Source organism: Nothoprocta perdicaria, unplaced genomic scaffold (assembly GCF_003342845.1).
Source record: "Nothoprocta perdicaria isolate Ctin4 unplaced genomic scaffold, notPer1 scaffold_55, whole genome shotgun sequence".
Lineage (NCBI taxonomy): Eukaryota > Metazoa > Chordata > Aves > Tinamiformes > Tinamidae > Nothoprocta > Nothoprocta perdicaria.
In genome coordinates, this window is record NW_020455810.1 from 3846151 (window position 1) to 3870871 (window position 24721).

A 24721-nucleotide genomic window follows, 5' to 3' on the forward strand; every position below is an offset into this window, starting at 1 on the left:
TTCACGATGTATGCAAAGATAAAAAGATAGAGGTTTTCCTGAGTGTACAGGAGAAAATAAAGTTCCAGGAAAAAATGAAATAATCTTAGCTCAGTCAAGCTATTGATTTTACAAATGTTCAAAAAAAAAAAAAAAAAAAAAGACAGCTTCTGTTTACCAAAGAGTTATCCTCATGATACATTTTATCTTGGCTTGTTTAAAAAGCATATTCCATTTCTTTGGTATTTACAGTTTCACGATGTATGCAAAGATAAAAAGATAGAGGTTTTCCTGAGTGTACAGGAGAAAATAAAGTTCCAGGAAAAAATGAAATAATCTTAGCTCAGTTTGCTCATGACTTTAGCTAGTTTCTGATCCATAATCATTTTTTTTTCTGTCTCAGTTAAAAAAAAAAAGGGATGAAAACTCTTCTAATCTCGCCCTTAAAATTGAAAACTCATGCTTTTCCTTTCCCCTATCATATCAATGTCGTAATGCTTTTTTATTTATTTATTTTATCCCGAAACTAAACTGCAGGACTCTTATTTCACTCATATAACTCTTTTCCTGCAGCACAGCTACCCACTGAAGACGTTAATCTGCAGTAATCCAGTAAATCTAAAAAATTCTTTTTAGATTCGAGAAATACTAATTTGAATGCTTGTCTTTTCTATAATCTCCTCACCTGGAGGTGACAATATCATTAGACTTCAGATAAACCTTTTCCAGAAATCTAAGTGGATTTTAGAGATCCTAATGCATAAAATGTATTTTAACATGCTTTCTTAGCATATTCTATATTCTAACCTTGATGATGAAGCCTTCGAATAGCTGTGAGCAAAGAAAGATCTTTTACTTTTTGTTTTTCTGTTTCTGGGGGACAGATGAGGAGAAAAACTTAGGTTTAATAATATGGTTTTGTAATACAGTGTGATCTAATCTGTTTCCATGTTCTTTCCATTTATCTGGGTAGACAAACATGTTATTTTAGCAAGTAATGATATAAACAATAATTGCATTAACATGCATATTGAAGAATTTGGGGAGAGAAAGGACAATTACTGCATTTTCACTTTGCTTAGTATTAACTAAAGTTAACAGGTATGGAAAACAGGCTTTCTTGGCTGTTTCCAGAAATTTCCTAAACCTACTAGATAACTATGTCACTTATACACACCATAAGTTATAACTGGTTTCTAATGGTTGTTACTAGAAGAAGCTGAAGGGCAGGTTGATGCTTACAGTGATTGTACAGGTCCAATCATTCTCCTCACCCGTAAAATAATTTCCTGTTGTCATTGACTGGTTCCTGCTCTAAAGGCAAGGCCTCTTCTTGCCTCATTTGAAATCTCTTCAATAAAATGGAAAGCCAGACATGTTTGCATAAACAACAGGCATATATAATTAGAACATTTGTAGACTTTCTAGCCTAGAAAGCAAGGAACTAAGTGGCAAATCAGAAATCTGGCCTCATCCTTTTCTCACACTGGGCAAAGAAAACCCATGGCTGAATTTTCAGATGATGAATATTCCACATTTAGTTACTTCAAATAAACACTCACTTATCCACATAATAATATAATATATATTATATATAATATTATCCAATAGCCACATAAAACACCTAGTGTTTTATAATTTCTAACATTTGGGGATGAAACCTGAAGAATCAACATAAAAAAAAAAAAAAAAAGAAAGAAAAAAAGTGATCAAGCAAGGTCCCACGATTCAAAATGATGACTAACAACTGATACAAAATTAGAGTATTCAATCAGACCATACAGCTGACTTGAGGTAAACTTAAGAGGGGATTTCTGAACTTTTGCATTCATCATCGCTTATAACATCACTTAATCAACATTATTAATATACATTTTAAACAACTTTTCTGAGGTTTGTAGAACTTGATTTTTGATTTCTTAAGAACTTTGATGAGAAGTGAACTTTGAATATAAGTCACAATGCTTGTAAGAATCTATCTTGTTGTGTGCTCACATGGAATGACATTGCCTTTAAAACCAAAGTAGAAATTGTATCATTGCATACAAAGAACAAGGTATTATCCTATAAGAGCAGAAATAGCTGAACATAATTTCTAGAAGACAGGCTTTGCATAAGCAAAGGAATTTTACAGTATATTAAAACTGACAATGAGTTAGTCAGGGATTTCTGCTATTTCTAACGTTCGTATGAATTGGTCAAACTTCTGACATAATCCTACCTGCACCTTTTCCCTCATACCCAAAGTCCCCATGAGTGGTAAGCTAGTGCAAAAGATCTTTTGAAATACGAGAAAGCTCAGCTCTGCTGCAGACGACAAACCAGAAAGATCTGTAAACAAACCTCCCCCTGCCTAGCATGTCCTTTCACAGTCGACTCCTTCCAGTCCTGCTCTCCACCCAGCAGGTTTCTCAGATTTTTGGTTTCAACAAATATGGTGTTGTCCTTCTAGGTCTGTAAGAAACTCCACGTTTAAGTCAGATCCTTCACAGGACTTTCTGGGTGTAGAATCCTGTAGACTTCCAAATTCTCATTTTACATCTCTTCCTCTCTGACTCAATCCCACAAAAATTTGTCCTAAATCTGCATGCTGACTTTCTCACAAGCACAGATAATCCTCTGCATCTCCAGACCCTCAAGCACAGCAACCAGAGCAGAGAGACTGCCTTTCTCCCTGTTGTCCTCTCGCTGCCCTTTTGCAGGAACATAGTATGCAGCACCTATGAATGCCAGCTAAATGGCTACTACTCAGCACAGCACTGTATACTTAGCCTTCAAGGGGCAGCAAGACCTGCCTGTTAATTTTTAGCAACTCTCAACTGAACCTGCCTTAGCTGTACCTATGTTTATATAAAAGAAGAAGATTCTAGATATGTTTTAAGAAATTATTCAAGATAGCAATATTAAAGAAACATTGGGTTTTTTTTATGGAAATAATGTTTGAGTCAAACATTCAGGGTTCTAGTGTCCTCCTATCTCTGATCTATTTTTATCCTCTCTTTGTTTTAATAGCATTTGCTTTAGAGAAGCAATATGTTTCCTTGCATTAAGCAACTGTTGTACTCTAGGGACCAGCTAAGGGAAATAGCTTCAAAGCTTAAACTTTTTTTTGTTTTTCCTTAGGCATTTTTCACTGTTGCTGAAAATACTTTGACAAAAGCCATATTACTTACTTCAGTAATTATAAACATAAAAATATTTCTGAATGCCACAGATGGCGTTTTCAGCTGTCTGAGATTAGTAAGTGTATCAATAATCACTGCAGGTCATCTAAACCCCAGAACTGTCCTGTAGACCTAAGAGCTCTGAGAACATTTTACGCATAGATGGGAGTGTGGAGAAAACAGATTCTGCAAGTTGCTGTGCAGAGAGTTTTCGCTTGATTCAAGGAGGTCTGTTGATGTGTATATCATTACTGGAGAGCTGACTACTTTACCTTGTGCTAGTAGGAGCAACTTTATGAAAGTAAGTTTTCAAGGACTCAATTATGGGTTAATTTTGTAACGCAAAGCAAGAACCTCCTAGATAGCTATAGTGACAGAAGGACATGGACTTGGTTCTGTTCTGCCTCACCTGTACTCTAGCATCACATGAAATGAAAATTGTCCTAAACAGTCAGCAGCTGCTTCCTCAACAGAAAGAACAATTTGATCTCTTGTATGTGAGGTTCTGCTGGCTCTGAATCATCAACCTTTAGCTTCATTTGTCTCGTGGACATTTCAGAGAAGGCACGGAGTGGTCAAGGAGGACAGCAGTTACAGCTGAGGAGAACTCTGCTTCCATGGTCCTGACAGTGACATAAGTCATTGTGGACTGACACTACCCCTGGAAAATGGAAGAGCTCTAAGACTACCTCAGCTCATTGCTGTACTGAACCCCTTTCCCTAGCATGAAGCATGGAAAACAATGACTGAACCAAACCAAGTCATCTGCAGCTTATAACTGCTGTCACAATAAGCCCATGTAACACTACAGGCTTGGGGCAGAGTGGCTGTAGAGCTGTGCAGCAGGAAAGGATCTGGGGGTGCTGGCTGGCAGCCGGCTGAACATGAGCCAGCAGTGTGCCCAGATGGCCACAAAGGCCAGCGGCCTCCTCGATTGTATCAGGAGCAGTGTAGCCAGCAGGACTAGGGAGGTGATCATCTCCCTGTACTTCGGTGCTGGTGAGACCGCACCTCGAATTCTGTGTTCTGTTTTGGGCTCCTCACTACAAGAAAGAGGAACGTGTCCAAAGAACGGCAATGAAACTGGTGAAGGGGCTGGAGCACTGACCTTATGAGGCTGAGGGAGCTGGGGCTATTTAGTCTGGTGAAGAGTTGGCTCCAGAGAGACTTTATTGCTCTCCACAACTACCTGAAAAGAGACTTTAGTGAAATGAGGATCAATCTCTTCTCTAGAATAACTACTGATACAACAACTGAAGTTGCACCAGGGGACAATCAGGTTGTATATTAGGAAAAATTTCTACATGGAAAGAGCAGTGAAGCATTGGAACAGGCTGCCCAAGGAAGTGGTGGAATCACCATCCCTGGCAGTATTCAAGAAATATGTAGATAAGGCACTTAAAGACCTGGTTTGGCAAGCAGGGTGGGGATGGGTTTACGGTTGAACTCAATGGTCTTTTCCAACCTAATAATTCTATGATCCCATGATTTATCCTGATGTCACTGAGCCCATTATAGAAACCAATACCTTACAGAAAGAAGGGTTTACTAGCATAATAGAAAATGCCAGAGTCCGAGATCAAGTATGTGTCTTAAGAACTCTGCAAGTTTTAGATTTATAAATATTCATAAATATATGTATGTATATTTACACATTTATAAATATATATATATATAAGATTATGCGCTATCCAACCAATTTGTTTTTAAGAATTTACCTAAGAGATTCATCCTATTGAGTTGTCATGCTTGCATTTTTTTTTCATTGTGAATTGGGGTTTTCAGGAAAAAAATCTATCACATTGATATATGGGGTTTTTTTCTTCCTTATGGAGGAATCAAGATTTTAAAGCAGTCTAATAAAAGGTGAATTGGAAATGGAAAATTTCATTCATATTCTGTGAAACTGAGTACTTCTGAACTTTTTCAATCAGATATTTTTATTTTTAATCTATTTGAAAATTGATTATAATAGTTAAAATGCGTATTTGAAGAATATATTAGGAAAGTGTAATCTCTCAACAGATCTGATCAATCCTTTTTCAGAGTTTTTCCAGTCATTTAGTCAAAGTATAGAAAGCATTTAATTTTTTGAGTTAAAAAAAGTCTCTAAGTTCATGACAACTAACAGATATCAGGGTTTTTTTTTATCTTTTCTCCTTGGAATTAAGTACTTGTTTCAGCATTGAACCATTATTTTAAAATATGCAAGAACTAAGAACAATTACCAAGCAAAAATACTTGAATTTTCTTCATATGGTACAATGTAAATAACAACTCTGACACAATTCAGAATGCCTATTTGACATCAGGATTTCTGCCAGAAAGTAGGTGGTTGGAACATCATTTCTGTCTTGATCTTAAGTGATAAAACTTGATTGTAATTTCAAAATTTAAAGAAAATGTTGATGTAGTTTTTAAAATCTGATGTGTTAAAGAATCTGAATATTCATAATGTAAATGTTGACAAGGTCCAAGAAAGGAAACAGCTCTTGCACATATCAAGAATGGAATGATAAACAGACAAGATAGGGACGCCATATGAAGATTAATTAGGTATCTGAAGATAAAGTATATTCTTCAGCAGCGATTGTTAACTAGGTGCAAATGTCCATAAACAGAAAGAATAATTTTTTATTAATTCCAAGAAGTGTGCATAAATTGACCTTAGAGGACACATACATTTTCCATGTCATACAGATATAAATAAAAAAGCCGTAGTCTTGAGCAGACAATCTTCTTTAGAGTCAGATGAAAAACAATGAGAAGTACTAGCTTCAACAACATCTATTTCCACACAGCTTTTTCATTAATGACCTGTCATCTCTACTGACTTAATTTTACCTTTCAAATATGTATCTTTCCAACTAGGAAGGAGTCTGTTTGGTTTATTGTGGGAGGAGGATCGCTGGGGGCTATCTGTGATGGAGAGTATTTGACTTTCTTCCACAGTACCTAACAAGGCCTGTCTCCTGTCTCTCCTGGCTCCTAAACGCAGCTGGAGAATAACGTGGCTATACTTGCTTTGTATTTTTAGAACTGCCTTGGGTCTGTACTCCATCTAGCTATTTCCAGTAATTCTCTTAAACTTTTCCCTTAGGTGTCTGCAGCAGGCAATTCTGAGGCCCTTTAAAACCCTCACAACAGAAAAGATGGTCTGACATCCTCTTGACCCTCCTGGCTTTTGGGGAAACTGCAGATAGATTTTGCAAGAGAACACATGCAAGTCTCCAAAGCAGGAAGGCAATATATGTCATGGTTTCTCTACGGGAGCCAGACAAATAGGAAAAGTGAATCTTCAATCAAACTGGATAGTGCAATGCTATCTTGCATGGCTTGCAGACATGAAACAAAAAAAAAAAAACACTTTGTTGACAACCAGAAAAAAAAGTATTAAAGTGAGAATTTGCTGCCAAGCAAAGTTCCCTCAAATTGAGAAAAGTCAAGGAGAGGAAAGTAAGTGGGAGAATTCTGTGATGAGAACCCTCAGGCACTGCCCCAGATGGCAAAGAAAGATGGGAACATACAAAATATGCAGGAGAAATAAAATATTATAAAAAATACTCTAAGGGCAATGAAAGGAAGGAAAAATGAGAAGCCAAAGCAGATACAGTGGCTAAGAGGCAGAGATGTTCTCTGTGAAACAAAAACATCTCTGATGAGGGAGCTTCATCTCTGGCTACTTGCAGTTGAGAGAAGGTGGCATGGCAGCTGCATGTCCTTTACTATGTGCAAATAAAAGAACACTCTGTCACTGCTACCAAGGCTGAAAAAGTCACAGGCACCAAGCACCAGGAGCAGGTCCCCAGAATGAGTGTATTTGTAGGCTATCACTTAAAGCAAGAACAAATTAAACAAATTAAACCTACCTTTTAGTAGTTCACTAAAATAATGATGGAAGCAAGCAGAGTTCAAGAAGTGCCTATTCATTGTTAGACTTATGCTGCTATAAGGAAAATTTACTTCCAGGCTGAGCTGGACACTTAGGAAAGGCAAAGCTTTTTCTAAGATGAACAACTGTTTTTTAGGTTTCAGTCTATTAATTTTGTTATCCTGATCCTAATAATACCAGGCTTAGTTTCATAAATTATAAGAATCAGAATTCTGATCAGGTAGAATTATTTGTCATTAAATTACAAGCAAACTCATCCAACTGTTTTACCATCTTCCACAACAATACCACCAAGTAGGCTCTGGATAACCTTATTATGAAACAAGAAAGAATCTGAAACTATGAACTAAGAGTTTCTAGGTGTTAAACCAGTTTAAGCTTTAAACACCAAATATTTTAAGTATTTCTTCGATATTTTGTCAAATTCTTTAAAACATTCGCTTTACAGATGTATCTTTCTTTTATGGAATATTGTGTAATATGTTGGACTCCAAGTAGTGAAATCCACACTCTAACATTTCTCCATTATGACATTTCAAGTCACAGTATACAGAGTTGAAGGAGCTATGTGAAAGGCCATGAGTCTTCTTTGATGAATAAATAAAAATTCACTCTCCAGTTTACCTCTTCACATTTGAATGGAAAACTTTTAATCTCCCATCATAAAAAAAAATGCAATAGTGAAAAATAGACAAGATAGTTCAGTAGTGATCCTGCCAAATTTCTCCAATCCAGCTTCTGATCCATGTGTCACCTTCAAGGGGTGGGAACCTCTAATAGCCAGGAGGATGGTGCTTGTAATTAGCATGGCACTTCTTCCTGCGAAGAGTGAGAAATCTCCTGCTTACCAGGCAGGATGGCAGTGAGATAGGCAGTGCTAAACCAATATGTACAGGATCAGCCTCAGGCTGCAAGAAATCTCCCGAAGTATCAATACAGAAGGTTTATTTTAGTAAATATCACCTTAGCACAGCACACTATGATGGTGGTGAAGACAACACATAATGGATGCTTTATATTCCTGAGCTATGTTGTTAGTACTCCCAAGCGCCCCTAGACAGCTGCTTTACAGCTTGCTGCTCTGATCACCATGCCAGGAGGTCTGTAGCTCTGGGATATCCATATTATGATAATAAGGTCTGGAAGTCTGAGACTGGCAAGAATTAAAGGCCTGTGTGTTCTGCATGTTCTCATTTCCAGGGTAATCTCATGCACAAAATAGGAATAACAGGTAGCGGACTCTCAGAAATGGTTTATATCATTGTTAAGCATGAAGAGAGTTCTGCTCTCTGGATGTCTTATTTGTTTTTATTCTGCAGAGAAGTTGAAACTTAAAATTTTGAAATTGTCAACATGTTTTGCGATGCTAAAATGCATGAGGCTACAGTGATTGGAAATGGTTTACTTCTTCCCAACAATCATATTTTGTTTTAAAAATAGAGTGTAGGTGAAGAACAGAAAGCCAAAATACTTGCTGTCTCTAAGAACAACATTAAATCTAAGGAGCTGACAGTCATTCCTGCTGGAAAGCTCGGTCTGCATCCATGCTGTTAAGTTAAATAATGCCTATGAACATGTAAAGGATTTACATATCAATAGCGATTAGAAGACGAATCTCACCACCCTACTGATTTGAGACCATTCAAGCCCTGTAACTAATGTACTTTAAGAACTATTATATTTACATCAAGCAGACAAAATTAGCTTTAATGCTAATAGATCTCATTTCAGCAGAATTCACATAAAGCAAGGAGCATAAAAACAAGGCAGTGTACCATCTTTAATATTAATCTAAAAGTATAGAAATGCATAAATTAAGATGTTAAAAAACCACTTTATTTTCAAATGAAAGATCCAGTCCCTTATAAAAGTTAATCTGCTTTTTTTTTTTTTTTCATTGACTGCAGAAAGGCAAAATATGTTCATTTCTGTTTGGTCTCTTATTTATGGAGTTAAACTTTTATCTTTCTGCATCAGACATCAATCTCTGCATTACTTTGTCAACTCTGATGCGTTTTTCTAAGCTCCATTCTTAACCTCTTCTTCATCTACATATCATCCATGGCTGTTTCTACCTCCTTTCATGGATTCAGTCACCACATATGCCTGCCAACAGTCATATATATTTGTCTACTACAAGAATATCTAATACTTTTTTTGTGTTTTCATTTCTCTTTCATCCTACTCTAAAAGTTGGAAGGAAATTGGTTTGGATGGAAACTTGCCATACCTTTTCTACTAGTTCCTCTCTGACACTCTATTCTCCATTTTTCCTTCTGCATTTCCTGGACTTGGATGAAAAACGTAGAAAGGTAGAGACTCAAACAACCCATTTCATTATTTAAGGTCATTTACCCATAATCTTGTTATTTGGCAGCACTTATCTGTGAAACTTGCTGCTTTCCTGGGGAATTTCCTTTACTGTTTTATCCTCAGCATTTCTGTGGCCACCATTTTGTGTTTAACAGAATTTGATGAGAAAGAAAAACACCTCTTTTCTAATCAAAATCATATGCAATGGCTTCAAATCTGTTTCTTAAACCTCAGAGCCAACAGACGCTGAAGAGATTATTTTCCTCTGGAAAAGCATCCTACTTCCAAACTGAAATGGAAGTAACATGCCAAACCAATGAATAGGATCTGTGTATTTTGGAGTACATAATGCAACTGAAGAGTCTTGAATTTGGGAGGATTTTGGCTCTCCTTTGTGAATGCTTTGATTTCATGCTAAATGTTGTGTTCTTGAGCAGAGTGCAAGGAGAGCAGAGTTGGAAGAAGAAGAGAGAAAGTCTTATTTGGCAAAGTGGCAGGTAACACTGTATATCTGTGTACCCCACTTGAGAGATTGACAGGATTTTCTGCATACTGAGAGGAAAGCTAGTTAGAAATACTGCAGTGTGACCCTCTCTTGCCCAAGTGCATTAGTCCTTACCTGTGCAAATAGATATAGGACAAAAGAAATGAAATTACATTGAATGTCTGAGTGCTTTGAACTGTCAGTTGGCATTCTTTTTTAACTGAAAATCTTCCAGTCACTTTGGTACAGATTCTGCTTTGATCACAGTAATTATTAGCTCACAAGAAATGCATACTTGTATAACACAGGTTATTGTACATTTTCTTTTTTCCAAAAAGCCCCTCTTTTTGTTCCCTCTGAGTACATTTGGGCATTTTTTGGATAGCCATAGGCTGAAGATGCCTTTTTTGCCCCTGTGCAGAAGTTCAGGAAGAGGGGTGGAATCAACAACAAATGCATGCTGGAGTGTAATCTCAGACCAGGGTGTGGGAGGAAGGAAGAATTGCCAGCAATTTAAAAATAGAAAGAAAGGAAATTGCAGAGCAACAGAAAGTAGACATGTGTGTTGAGGATGGGGGTTGAGAGCAAAGGGGTAAAGTTGGGAGCAGAAGCTGCAGTGGGGGTAATATGGGAACTGTGGTGAGGAATAGAGAGCAGCTTCAAGGTCAGTTGGATTAAAAGGTCCCAAGAAAAGCAGGGTGTTACTGAAGGTACAGTTGTGGTTTTGCAGTTATGGACAAGTTATAGACAAGAGCAGCACTGACCTCTGACAAGCATGAGTGAGAAGCTGGAGCTCAAGAAGTGAAAGCTTAAAACTAGGGATTCTGACTGGGAAAGAAGAAAACATCACATCCTCATTCACATACTGCACCACATAATCACATATTGCAGTTTTTTTTTTTTTTAGGTACTAAAAGGAAGGTTAAAATAATATTTTTTGCACTGACTGCAACACAACAGCTTTAGCAACCATAAATTGCTCTTGCTGTTGGTGATGGCACATTTTGAAAGTTTATTTGAGATAAATCTGACAGAAAAACACCTTTCTTTTCCTTTTCTTAAAATTTTATTTTTACCATGGCATGTGATGGGTCTTGACTTGTTACCCTTGGTGGCACTTTTAAAGTTTTGATTTGGTTTCAATTTTAAAATAACAGAGATGGGTACATAGAATGCAACCCTGGTTAGAAAAACTTAGAGTCAATCTCATACCTCGGACGTCAATTCCTGGAATGAGTGGGTTGCACAAAAATTCTGGTATTTTTAACAGAAAACAGTGCAGCTCTTACCCTTGGAAGTTCTCAAAGAAAATCCATGGAAGGTCTGAAGCCATTGAAGGGAAGGTAATTCTTAAAAGAATTGTCTAAAACAATCTTCTAGAGAGCTTGGTGATGTGTGTGACACTAAATGGAGAAAGCCTAATTTTCAGGAGGAAAGAAGCACCAAGAAATGCATCAAAGTAAGTTTTTGTGTGCAGGGCACATAACAGCTGCACGTGCAATGCTGTTATAATAAGTTTTCCTAAAAGGAACCCAACCTATGGAGACCTTTCAAGGTGGCCTCCTTGGATGAAGGTGGAGGCACAGAATCCTGGCAGGATCCTGCTCACTTGTTCTCAACACACAGGCAAGATAAATGATAGAAACGTCAGATGTTGACATTTGGAGACATGCAAAATTCAACTGGATATGACCCTGAACACTGGACACTGGAGTTTGATTTGAACTTGAAGATATTCTGAATGCTTTTTTAGTACTTTTTTCTTGGTATAAGTGTAAACTAAGAACTACACATGCCTTTAATTATGACTTAAAAAAAAAAAAAAAAAAAACTTTGGGGGGATTTGGAATCATTAAAAAACAGTTTTTAATCGGTTTTTAATCAGTTTCAGTTCTTAGGTTTCTATACCTAACTAGTAGTTCACATTTAAAACAAATGGGACAGTGTAGGACTGCAGCAAGAAAGAACTCACATACAAAAGCTTATATTTTCCTTGCATCCACAGATTTAAAGAGAAGCAGAGAAAAACTGTCCAGGGAAATTAGAAAGTGTGGAACAAGCACAGGTAATTCTAGATGGAGTCTGTGTGTTATAAGGCTTATGGGGATGTCATTCAAGAGCAGTGTGGTGAAAAATCACTACACATAGTGAAATAGGACAGTAGCCAACATCCGGACCCAAACAGCATGATGATTTTGCAATTCCAAAATAACAATAACTGAACATTTAATTAACAAGTGTTTGTGGATCTATTTTTGTGAACTGACTTTCACTGTATTCATACAGAAAAATTGATTTTGAGTTATTTATATAATTTCCACACATGTAGCCCAAGAGTGATTTATTTTCACTGTTTTAACTATTTTACTTGGGAAGAAAGCATACTTAATGTTCTGAAGGTATTTATCTTTGTGGCCCTGGTAGTTTGTCATACCTGCATATCTTTGCATATAAAAATATATATTTTTTAGAAATACATTGAATTATAAATTATGAATTATAAATACTGAAATACATTGGATACTTACAGTGGATAAATACATTGGATAATTAATTCACATTACTTCTTGTTGTCATTAGGATAAGACACAGTTTAAGGTTACTTAAGTCAATTATTATTTAAGACAAGGAAAGTCAATTGTCTTAATTTGATAGCAGGGCTAGCAATACTTTGATTTTATGCAAAAAAAAATATATTCAGTGCATTTATTTCATAAAAAATGACAAATGCTAGCTCTTCATGTGTCAAGAGTAATGCTAGTTCTTCACTAGAAGCTGCAGTTGGAGAAAGAACCCAAAGTAGTGACATAATTTAAGAAATTACACTAATTTTTTATTTTTCTTGCTAGCTTATTTTTGATTTTTTTTTACTGGCTTTTATTCATTGCATTTCATTAAAACATTTACTGGACCAGAAAGAGATTGAAAAAATAATTAAATGACTTTGTTTGGGATCTAAGAAGCCACTGAGGCACATAATGACAGAATATACTTCATTAAAAATATATTAATTTTCCCAATCAATATCTTAGCACTGATTTCAGTCTAACAGAAACATGAAATTACCCACTGTGATAACTGAGAATGACTTGAATATGAATAATGGAAAATGTGACCAAACAACTTTCAGCTGAGAATTAAAAATTCTTATCGGAGCAATGTCATGAACAGCAGAAAAATTTCTGCCCAAAATATTTATTATACTGAATATGCTACTATTCCTAATCCTATAGAAACAGCTCATGTGGACATAGGCTCATCTATTTGGGTAAACTTCTGATTATACAATTTGCATACAGTCTTTCATATTCATGAATACAAAGTATTTAACACTTCAGGCATACAGATGCAGTCGAAATCTCCATTTGGTTTTTGAAGAAGACAGAGGGAGTTCTGTTAAACACTTTAAACTGGCAAAACCTGTCTATCACATTGTAATTGTGTCTAATTGATACTGCCAGGAGCTACAGCTATAAAAATCTTTACCAAACACTGAGTCAAACTTAAACTGGTGCAAAATCCTTCTCTTTCCCAAGCACGATTAGGGAAATGTTTCAATTTGTCCCCTAAAACTGAAAGCTGATTGACAATTATAAGAGAAGACAAATCTATAAGCATAAAATAAGCTTTTTTTAAAAAAAAAATGTAGGATTTTATTTATTTTCATAAAAAGTCAAGAATAGATTGATCAAGGAAGGATATGGAAATTAGTAAATTCTATTACATACATAACATACATAACATACATGTATGTTTATCTATTGTGAAAAAGGGAAGCACTGTTTTTTTTAAAGATGGAAAAGTAGAATGTGATGAAGTGTGCTTACCTAATAGGTCTCTGTTACAGGCTATAAGAAGCAGGGAGCTGCAGTGGTGAGCTGTGGGAGGTCATAAACTGCATGCTAGCCAAAACTGCTCCTAGCTTGCCCTGAGGAGGGTGAAAACAACAACAGAAAAAGCCAATTAGCTTCAAAAGTTTAACCGCTGCACACCAAAACTTTATCTAGTCAGAGCTGTGCATGGTGCCCCATGTGACTGTGGAAACCCATCGAGGTTTCATAGTTCAGAAATAAATTGGTAGTGGTCAAGGGCTGGAGACAAACTCTTGGCTCAATGAAGGAGACTTTCAGTTATCATTTACTGGCGCTGAATTGGCCAGACTGAAAATCATGTAAGAAGCTCTCGGAGCTACTGTGGGAACAATCAGTGAACTTAAACTGCCAGTAAGGAAAACCTGTATTTGGGACACTCATGACAAATTACAAGTAGAGGCTTATCAAGGAGTCCCAGTTATTGTAATTGAACAGATCTATGGAAACAGGTGCCTTATTCCTCAGAATGTGAATGCTCAGTGGTCTTCACTCGGAGCAAGATTAATGGTTATGCAGGAATCTCACAGCTTGCACCCCTGGGAAATCCTTTGCAGTGGCTATGGAGTTGGTCAGAAACCAGAGGGGATGGAAGAGAGCTCATCTTGTAGGATGGATTGTTTGTAAAACCAAAGCTTTCTGGAGTTTTGGACCTAAGTCACTTGTAAATAGTGCCATACACAAGAGGGCAACCGATCAGATGTCCAGTGCTCTGAGTCAGGAGTTATGGGTGCAAGGAAAAGGTCAGAGTTAAGTTCATACCGCATTGATGAGGCCTTGCTGCAGGCCTGGCAGCAGATAAGGATTGAGTTGACCCCTGAGGTTACCAGGACTGATGCTCTTGAGCACTGTAACGTGCCTCATATGGTAGTGAGCCAAGGTTTTGGCTCTTTGGAGTAGGTAGTGTAGCTTGCACAGGAGATAAGCTACAGGGGTGTCCAGGACTCTCTACTGACCCCAACATTGCTGTATGTTCACAGATGGGCCCAACTGTCACCGCAAGCGGAGCAAACAAATTGACCAAAAACATTATCAAGCCAATTAAAGGGTCAGAGATAAAATGGAAAAAAAAAAAAATCTCAGAAAATATGTAGTTCTCTCCAAAATGCATTCACCATATAACAGTCCTATTTGTCCTGTACAGAAGCACACTATAGAGTGGCGACTAACACTGGACTTTACAAGTCAGGATTAAGTCCACCCCTACTAGCTGCTGAGATTGCAATTTGTCTTCCCCCAAAAGACTGTGCAGTGCACCAGGAATTAGATGTCTCTGGGGTGGAAACAGCACTGCCACTTGCCATGTCATCATCCAATAAAACTTATAGCAACAACTCTTTGGAACACTTATTCACTGCACTGATGAGCAACTGATTGTAGGAGCAACACAAGACGAGGAAATAAATGAAGGACAGCAGGTAATCACTGACATTTTCAAGTAAAATTACCTGCTTTAGACTATTTTGCTCACAGCAGCCCCAAATCACATTTTATGTGATTAAAGATAAAAAGCAGCCAATTCAGTAAACTCTCTAAATATTTAATAATATTAGTACTCTTACCTACTATTTCTGTCTTTCTTGCTTTACTCAATCCACCATATGCATCTTTCCGGATACACTAAAAGAAAACTTGGATACAATATGCTGAAAAAAAAATGGATTTCTTAGTGAAATGTTGCACCTGCATTGACTCTTCATTATCAGTTGCAATGAAGTGGGTTTTCATTCCCTTCAAAAAAGATACTACAATGGTGGAGTTCTTTCTACCACCTCGGACCACAGAAAAGGCAAAAACAGCATCCTTTATCCTGGGAGTGACATGAGAATAACCCAAAATTGCATCTAGTTGTACAGACCACTTGGCATTATTCATTTCTCACTTCATATATAGAAAGAGATAGAGCACTATGAAATTTACTTTTAGAGGCATGGCATAGGTTTGGGGGAAGCCAGCATGATATTTCTGTTAAAATACTCTATTTTAACACTTGGGTAAAATTGTCAACTTTTTCTCAGAACCACAAGAAACATACATTTTTACAATCTGAAAGCAAGTTTGCTGTCAGGAGTTATATGATTTGGGGGCTAGGGAGTAGCTGGTAAATCTGTAATGACTTAGTTTTAACTCAAGCTTGTTCCAGCACAGGCAGGAAAACAAAAAATACAAAAAAATAAATTCATATTTTATTTCTTTTTCCAGAAATCCACACATGATTAAAAATAGTCAATATTTTTCACCCTATTTGCTTATTAGGGACAGGTTTTAGATCGTGATACTTCCTTGCTTACAGTCTGTTTGAGGTATGGCATGGGTGGTTCATATCACAGTCATTTTTCAGGTGTGTCTTGCAATTTGTAATGGGCCAGTGCAGTTAGTTTTATCTCTAGAACATGCATATACTTGAGCTGCTCTGATGCAATGCATAGGATGGAAAAGACTAACAGAAATAGGTGAAAACAGAAAATGCTTAAGACAGTAGTTCATGTCTCAGCTACTACCTCTCTGACTGAAGCTAAGCTGAATGGAAGATCTTCAGGGAACTCTGCTTTACTTACTGGACAGGTGCCTTTTCTAGGCATGAAGAGCATGAAGTGAGCCCTTCCTCTCTTGCAAGTTTAATGTCCACAGTTGTTAAATCTAGATCTGGAGGAGGACACAACATGGATTTCTCCTTCCCAAAATTCTGGGCAGTAGAAGATAGACTGGATTAAATCAAGCTGGTTGACAGATGGTTCATCCCTCTGGGGGACATGGGAAAGGGGCAAGGGGAAGGAGGGATAGCCTTGCATCTAGCACAGTAAGGTCTCTGGCAGTGATGATGGGGCAGGGGAAAGTGAAGCACTTAGCCAGCTCCAGCTCCTGGTTTGACTGCAAAGTGTAACGTAGTGAGACGCCTTGTCTGGTTCATCAACACTCACAGAAGCAAGAATCATCAAGCAGCAACGGTGAGCTAAAATACCCTCAGGTAAAATGGTCTGGTCTATAACTTCTCTACGTGCATAGGCAGGAGAAAAGGCTTTTAAAAACAAGCAAATCTCCAAAACTGTGCTTGAAATAGTCATTAGAAAGTTCTGTGGACACTCAGTTATCTCCAGGCTTCTGTTTAGCAGTGGCAAAAAATATCAAACAAGGTTTTAAAATACTACATAGCAAAAGTTTCATGACAAGTTAGTCAGCATTATTGTAACATGCAATTAAAATGTCAGGATGAAACCTGATAGCAGCAGGATGTTCATTGCAATGAAAACAATGCAGTTTTTGCAGTGGATTGAATGTTTCAGATGTGTTTAGCTAAGCTATCCTGAGTGCAAAGCAGTGCTGGGGGAAAGATGCTGGGGGGAACAAATGAAAATGCAAATATGTAGGTAACTTTAAAAGGTTTCAGACTAAATAGCCTGATTTCATTACTGGAATATTTAAAAGATAAGCAGAGTAATAGAGGCATGACCATTTAAAAAAGAACTGAGCCCTGAAGGTAGAAAAAGTAATTTGGTAAGGAAGTGTGTGCATGTGTGTGTGTAAATATAGCATATTTTACACGTAATTCTGTGCATGCCTGTGTCTGTGTGTGCAAGCACATTTGTAGGCTACCAACCTTGGAGATTAATTAAACCTAATGGAGAATCAAGGGTATGAAAATAATTAGTATAGCATGAATTAATTCATGAGCTATGTAGCTCCCTTGAAGCCCAGAAACTAGAGCAGCCTGATGTCAGCAATCCCAATTGCAAGGTAAATGTTAAATATAAATTAGAGACATAATAAGAAGCCTATGCAAATTCTAATGGCTCATTATTATCCTACAGAGGAAACGATAGTCAATGAAAGAGATCTAACTGGTGGTCCAATATGCTAATGCGAAAAGCTGGCCTCACATAAAGCTTCCCTAGCCTGGCTTGCTAACAGCCCTAGCACACGATCTAAAACATGCAATCTTCATTTTCCTTCCTTGACCTTACCATAGGATGACTGACAGTATGGGCAGCTACTCTGTGATGTGACATCTGCTCTGAAACAACCCATTTGTTAGCTCTTATGAAGAAAGAAGGTGTAGTTTTCTCAGTATTTTTCTCTTTTCCTTTCTCTTCTCCACTATTCTCTCTTCTTTTAACAACTGGCACAGCTACAGGAGTGAGACTTGAGTTTGCTGATGAGAGCTCCCTGAACTGGGAACTTCAGATTAAAAAGCACTGAGGATAGCGTCTGGATCCTGAAAGGACTTCAGCAGCAACTAGGTACCTTAAAGACTATGCATAATGAACAGTGTCCAAGTTCCTGAGATTGTTCTACCTCCTTTTGCATTTCCATCTTATAGCTCCACATTCCCAGTGGGAGTGTCCAGACATGACTCTGTCCTCTGTGTTTCCTCAGAAGGCTGGGAATAGAGCGGGATGACACTCAAAAGATTTTATTTGCTTACCTCAAGTAGCCACAAACAGCTATGTTTGAAGTAGCCAAGGGCAGTCTTCAATATGTTAGGAGGGGTTGCCATTTGAAATATAATCAATAATCAATATATATAGTTTGTTAATAAAAAGAAATAAAGTAAAATGGGCAGTATATTTTCCTAGTAATTCTAATGAACATACTTTGTTTCCTACTAAGCCACAGTCTTGAAACCTGTTAATGAAATCTGTAATATAGAGATTTTTTCTAAAAAATACTAGTTTTACTGAGCTAATTTAACAGTTATTCATAGGATTCAGATGCCAATTGCTATGCTTTATACAATTTGTAATATTTTCCCCGTTTGTCAATACTATTTATAATATTTAACTAAAAAAATCTATGGAAAGCTCTCTCTGTACTTGAATATGGGATACAAAACCGATTTATAATTGTATTTTACATGCAATTTCCTTGAGGTTTAAATTTCAATGTAATGCTAAATAAAATTAGATACCCAGCCCTTGCTTCAAAGTGGTAAGCTGAGATACTGTAAAGAGAATGTAATAAAACATTGCTTTAGTATTTCTTAACTCCCTGTCATACACGGACATTTTAAATGAAACTAATTATGCAAAGCTGTTAATACAAACAGATTTGAACACCAGGAATTTCATTAATGGTATTCTTATTCCTTTTTGATTCACTAGTACTAGGAAATAGGAGCTAAATCAACAGCAACAAAACACCGTGTGTGCAAGAATTTGAAAGCCTTCCTTTTCACCCTGTAGCCATCTGAATGTTTTGCAAGCATTGGTGTGCTTTGTCATGTGCTTGTAGATCTCCAGCAGACCTCATGTCTAACTCCTTTGAAATTATCTAGCTATCTTGAAATTTGACTCTGTAAGAAAGGAAAAGGGCACAGAATGTAACAGAATATGATCTTCTAATAGAAGCAGAAGTCCTTGGACACAGTTAAGAGCATCTATAGCATTGTGGGTCTATGGAACTGGTCTGGTTTCTAGTCAGGGCAACAGCCTTGATGGTTATGTGAAGATGGAGGAAATGGTCAGGGAAGTCATTTACCTAAGTGACTCTCAAACTCTGATTATTTGTTTCTCTGTTTATTTTAAACCATATCATGTTTTTATATATATGTCATATTTTTGAGATCTTATAATGTGGCTAAGAGACTACCAAATTAGCTAATTCCATCTCTTCATCTATCAAAAAAAAAAAAAAAAAAAAAAAAAAAAGAAGGAATTTAAGTAAAAGTTGCTGTTTCACAGGGAGATTATTTTATAGAAAATTAACCACCTGCTTCCAGAAATCTGCTTGTTGATTAATCTCCACAGAGAAAGTCATGTCTGCAGAACTGACTGCTGACATTGGTTGGTATGTGAGCTGAGAAAGAATATTTACTAAAAGCCGTAACAACTTTGGTATTAGCGATAGCTAAAGATTGCTTGGTATTGACAGTTGCTTCAAGGTAGAAAGCTGCTTCAGGTGACTGTTAAAGATATATAGATGTTGCCAGTTGACAGACATATGCAAACAAAGGTTAGGGGAAAAGTAATTGCCTGGTAGCTATATGAGAAATCTGTAGCAAGACAGTGATGGAAAACAGATTGAAACTGCATACTATGTTCTTCAAAAGGTTAAAAGATGGCACATATTTTAGACTATGAATAACTTACAGATTATTTGAAATAAACAACAAATTTAATCTCTGTTCTTCTTTAGTATTTTAACAATAAAATCCCAGAACATTTTTTTTCCTTCCTCTTCATTGAATAAAGAAATCACATCACACCCAATTTCTTCTTCCTATAAGTTTCTTGTCCAGTACTGGACCGAGACATGTAACACACATCCACAGCCTTGTGGATTTCGCTTTTAAGGGCACTATGTCTGCCTGATCTTTTATACACTACATATTTCAGTAACTACACTTAAAACAGCTGACTGGGTGCAGAGATGAGTGTTTTCATTCTTGTATCAAAGTTTGGTGACCAGTTGGAAGACAGAAAGGGTTAGTCCATTGATGGCAACATACCTCTTCTCAGAAATGAAAGGGCTGTGAAGACTGGTTTATAAGAGATGTATGAAAAATGCAGCCCTCTACTATGAGCAAATACTTGCAACAGTCTTAATATGAGAGAAAACATGGAAAAGGAGTCAAATAAGAGCTATAAAAATATTTGACATAAGGAAAAAAGAAGTTATATGGTTCTATTAAGAGACAGATTCATTTAATCTCCATTATAAGGGGGCATGTTATATCCTCGGGACCAAAAAAAAAAAAAAAAAAAAAAAAAAAAAAAAAGACCCTTTTTTTAAACTACCACTAAAAAGATAGATGATCACATCCATCTCCCAGATTCTACTGAAATGGACTCAAATCAGTATCTCAATACAGTAAATGAGCACAGAATCAGAAATCCAGATCTCAGCTTTAACTCAAAGGCAAAAAGACGAAGATGATAATATTATGCCAAATGTGAAAATATGAGGGGATTTTTTAAATCCCCTCGTTAGCAGGGGGAGGGTCATTAGCAACTGAAAGGCCATCAAAGAATGCTGGATTATATGTATCTTCTTCCAGGAACATAACAATTTGCTTCAAAACAGCTGACTGAACTCATTACAGGAGTCTCTGAGCATACTACTGCACAGCCCGTGAAGACTACTTGGTAAGCGGTCAGATTTTAATCACTTTTTACTTTAAGATTTATGAAAAAGAAATTCATTTTCAAGTAGGATCAACACTGTGTCTAAAAGAATAAGAGGAATTTCTTTACAACACTCATTTAAAACTCCCTGAGAACTTCTAGAAAGATGAGTGCTTTATGGGGTGAACTATGTTACATCAGTTGGGGAAAATTTAGGAGAACGTTATTTAGCCATATATAAAATTAGTTCCCACTGTGGCATACGTATATTGCCTTTATATATGGACACACACATTCATGCAATAAAAGCACGAAGAATTACCAAAACCTTCACTGCCACCATGGTTAGATTTTGTAGCTATAGGTACTTGGGGTTCAGAGGTTGGTAAAATCCATCAAATCAATATAGCCTGTTCTGCAAGGGCACTGCACTGAAAACTCCAATTACAGAATCACAGAATGTTTAAGGTTGGAAGGCTCTGATGATCATCTAGTCCAACCCCCTGCTCCAGCAGGGACACCCAGAGCACGGGGCACAGGGCGGCATCCAGGCGGGTTTGGAAGATCTCCAGAGAAGGAGACTCCACAGCCTCCCTGGGCAGCCTGTTCCAGGGCTCTGGCACCCTCCCAGCAAAGAAGTTCCTCCTCACATGGAGATGGAACTGCCTGTGTTGCAACTTGTATCCATTGCCCCCTGTCCTATCACTGGCCACTACTGAGAAGAGTTTGGCCCCTTCCTACATTCACCCTTCCAGTGTCCAGTATTTGGACATGCTGATAACATCCCCTCTCAACATTCTCTTCTCCAGAGAAAACAGGCCCAACTCACCCAGTCTTTCCTCTTATGATAGATGCTCCAGTCCCTTAATCATCTTGTTTGCTCTGCACTGGACCCTCTCTAGGAGCTCCACATCCCTCTTGTGCTGGGGAGCCCAGAACTGCACCCAGTACTCCAGATGCGGCCCCACCGGAGCTGAGGAGAGGGGCAGGATCCCCTCCCTTGACCTGCTGGCAACATCCTCCTGATGCAGCCAGGATCCCATTGGCCGCCTTCTGGGGCAATTAATTAATTCCAATTAATGGAACAAGATTTTAGTTGTGCAGAGCAACAATGGTGACCTTTTCAGCTTGAGTGGTCATGCTCATGGCCTCTGAATGAGCTGGCAAGAGTCGTGTCTTCACCTACTACCCATGTTACCAGGAATTACCACAATTAGGCGTAGTTCCAGCAGTCCCTATCAAGGATGCCAGCGCAACAAGCAGCTGCGTATTAGTCATGGGAAGGTCTATATTGAGTCATATGATTTGCCATGAGCACTGCCATGGGCTAAAACAAGCAAGCAAGCAAGCCCTACATTATGATGGAAAGTCCTGCCTTTCAGCAAAGGAGGGGGAAGCAGAACATATTGTGTTTTTCTGTCGTGTTTTGCATCAATGAATCTTTTGGAGAAAAAACATCTTTTTATTTTCCTCTTCTCTATTCAGGGCTTTGCTACACTTGGATAGGTCTGAAACAATTACAACTCCTCTGATCTACTTTATCACTTGTGCAGCTGGATCTTGTTTGCTTTCTTGTTTCTGCAGCTGAAGAAATCAGATAGGAGCCTTTTCAACTGTGAAAGCACAGCTATGGAAAGATGGGGGCAGCACATATTGCTAATGACTCCTACATAAATTCTAGCAGTGCAATATAGGTTCTTAGCATTAGGGAAACTGCATATGCTTCTTATATTTCTGCACAGACTTACCAGCTGCCTAATCTTGAAGACTATGGAGTACCAGTCAATACTCAAAATTAACCTCTTGAGGCTTAAAACCTTCTTTATACTTTCTCCTCTGTCTTATATAACAGCACTTCTGTACTTTAGCCCTTCAATTTCTTCTTGGTCAACATGCTTTATTTCTTATTCTTTTAAATATATTATTTGTGTCATGACTGCGGAAATGCAAACTGACTACAGAAAAAGATGCTGTGGTTTTGGCACTGAAGAAAAATAGCTTTTTTTTTTTTCCCATGGAAAATTAATTCACCTGTCAGAGCAGACTGAGAAATATAATGAGCATATTGAAAGGTGCCTCTAAATTTCAGAAGCTATGTATATATGTCCTTGCAGCAGACTTCATATGTTAAACTTTTTGTTTAAATAACTCATTTTAGAGAAACATATAAAAAAAAGCAACCAATCAGTACCAAAACTTACAAAAGATAGAATATCAGATGTAAAAACAAGCAAAAAAAACCTCAAAATTTAAAATAACACCTATGTCCAAAATTGCAGTCATGAAATTTCTGTTTCTTCACATTACTGAACTGAAAAGACATGTATTCTGTAGCTGTTTGTTTTTCCTTTGATATTTCCCATTTCTCTACATGTCTGCTTCTGAGCATGACCTGAAGAAGCTGACTGAGAAGCTCCTCAGCATTAGCATATCTGAGCAGTTCAAAATATGGCTAAAATAAATTAAAAAAAAAAAAAAAGGATTAACCTCTGTGTAAACCTTCAAGGACTTGCTGAAGTAGATGCATTCTGAGAGCTGCTAAAGCACATTAGCAAGAGAGGGCCTTTCACATAGCACACACAAAAAGAGGATGCAGTCTCTTTTTTTTAAGGAAGTATTTTATTCTGTGACAGTATTATATAAGCTGTCATTATTGTGAGAATCGTCCTATCATTTTCCAGAGTTACTTAAATCCTTAACTGGCTTCGGTTCTGCATAGAGGACTAATGTCACCAGAAGGGGAAGACAACCATCCTTATCAACCGTCTCACAGCCATTCCTGTGTGACTTCATCTCTGTCAACCAGTGGAAATAGGAACAATGTTCACAAGTCCAAACATGTTCTTATCTCTGACATGACCCCAAATATTGATTCTTCTCTATGGAAATGCATCTTCTATGGTGACTTCTTTTTGAGAGTGGAAAAGTGGTTCCATGGTATTTACTGCTCCTAGTCCTACTGTGATCAAAATAAATTGTGGAGGTGCTTCTCAACAGTCATTTCCATCTTGCAGCTGAAGGTCTACACTTAATCTCAAGCACGTGAACTTGCACTTCATAATACTGAAGTTTCTTCTTTGTCTGTTACAGCAGGGTTAAGTGTCATCCAGTGATGATCTTTTCTATATTGGCAATGCTTCTTAACATACTGTCAGTAAATGTCAACAATACGTATACCCATGCATATAATATTTTATCGAAGTGTGATTGAATCCACATTAGATTATTGGATAATTTAGGTCCTTGAGTCCTGATATTTCCTTTTCAAAACCGTAAATTGTCCAGTGCCTTACACACATTATAATTCCTCCCCTTTTCTCTAGTTTAAATAAAAGTTTTCCAAACAGTGCCACGTCAAGTAACTTAGAGCGATGAGAATCACTCCTTTTTGCTTTGTTTAGAAAATTTGTCATCTTTGTAGATGTCACCATAGTTAGCAGACAGTTAGATCCTTTTTTGGATTGATCTCTCAGCCTCTCTTCTATGTAGGTAATATATTCATTATATGCTTCTGTTCTTCAGCTGATAGACTTAAAAACAAACAGAAAACACACCTTACAGGCAGCTCAATAATTTCACATAGCAATTGTTTCTGAATTTTGATAGATGATTTATACCTCTCAATTACAGTCATACCTCTAATTAGTTTGGGGTTTTGCATTTTTAAATGGAATAAAAAAAACATAAAATCATATCAGTAGAACTAGGGAAGGACTCCATATGCAGCTATGCTCCCAGACTTCATAAGGTGATAACTTTCGATAAAGGACCATGTTAATCTGATAGTATTTGTTTATCTGATAATATTTTTCAGAGAATAAGCTGAGCCGATTCGATCACAATTGACGCAAGGGCTAGGTACGTCCAAAGGCTGGGAAAGGGTCAATATTGTGCCATTCAGGATGAAGAAAGGCAAGACGGACAATTGATGTAAATATCTGCTAGTTAAATGGTAAAAA